This window comes from Manacus vitellinus, unplaced genomic scaffold, assembly GCF_001715985.3.
Source record: "Manacus vitellinus isolate BGI_N305 unplaced genomic scaffold, ASM171598v3 scaffold_126_pilon, whole genome shotgun sequence".
In the NCBI taxonomy this organism is placed as follows: Eukaryota; Metazoa; Chordata; class Aves; order Passeriformes; family Pipridae; genus Manacus; species Manacus vitellinus.
The window spans coordinates 349,142-350,379 of record NW_021938932.1 but is presented as its reverse complement, the minus strand read 5'-3'; positions in this window follow the sequence as shown (position 1 = coordinate 350,379).

Genomic DNA, 1,238 nt, shown 5'->3' with positions numbered 1-1,238 from the left:
CCCAGTCCGGCTCGCCGAGGTGTAGGTTTGCGTCCTTGCGGGTCGGACCAGGTGCTCTCTAGAGGTTCCTTCCAAGCTTCACAACTCTGGGATTTCTCGCTCGGTTTAAAACACGGGTGTGGTTTGTTTTGCGGCTTCTTGTTACAAGTCGACCCATGTGACCAGATTTTTTTTAAAGGCTGCAAGAGGGGTGTCTGTGTGTCTATGTGTGTGGCTGTGTGTCTTGGTTATTAGGACAGTCACACCTTATGCTAACAACGACAGAATTTATGCTGAGAGCACACAAGCAGGGCAGTTATAGAAAATTACATATTTGCCTGAATTTATTGGCATAAAAGACAACAGCTGCTCAGCTGTTAAGGCAGAACATCCATGTGATGTGAGTGTTCTTTGGCATCTGAGGCTGCAGGATGTTGTTTCTGTGCTCTTTGGAAATAAGAGGTTAGAGCAGTTGGTCTTGCCTTCTCTTGGCTTTGGACTTTCTTATGCAGAATCTAGCTGCATAAGAAAATTCTACTTATTGCAAAGACATACAGCTGAAAGGGGAAAGGCTTGCCTTGATTGTTAACAATAACTTACTGTATAATTCAAATATGGAGGGATTATATCTTCCATATGGCATTTACAGTGGAAATCAAGCGTGTGAATGATAGATTTTCTTCCCCAAATGATTATTTCGACTTCTCAGATTAGCACAAAGTAACAGAAGACCAGCTGGTGTTGACACAGGATGTGTTGTAAGTGAATCAGAGCTGTTTATTCTGTAATTATTTTATCACAGATTTTTGGATTGTTAGGGCTTCCAAAATTATGTTTGAACTGAAGTGTTACCACTGGATGAACATCTGTTACTTTTTTCTGGAAGGAAAGGAACGTTGATATCAAATCAAAGGCACAAGTGGTTTTTAATGCAGGTATTTCAGTAACTGCTGCCTCAGATGCTTGTGTGAAAGTGAGATGTATGGGGGGTTTTTTGTAAGTTGTTTTTATTAGGTTTGGTATGGAAACATCTCATTATCAGTAAAATTGAAGATCTAGAGGAAGAATTGGTTCGGGCAGTAAACAGAAACTTCTGGCAGTGGGGTTTAGGAAGTAGAAACACCTGTCAGGACTTCATGTAGGGGAAAGACTTAAGTACAAATTAGTACAGTTAGAAAATGAAAAGCTTAAAATACTTGGAGTTAAGAAGTGGTATGTTACATGTGGTAACAGGCATCTGCATAACATACATCACATTT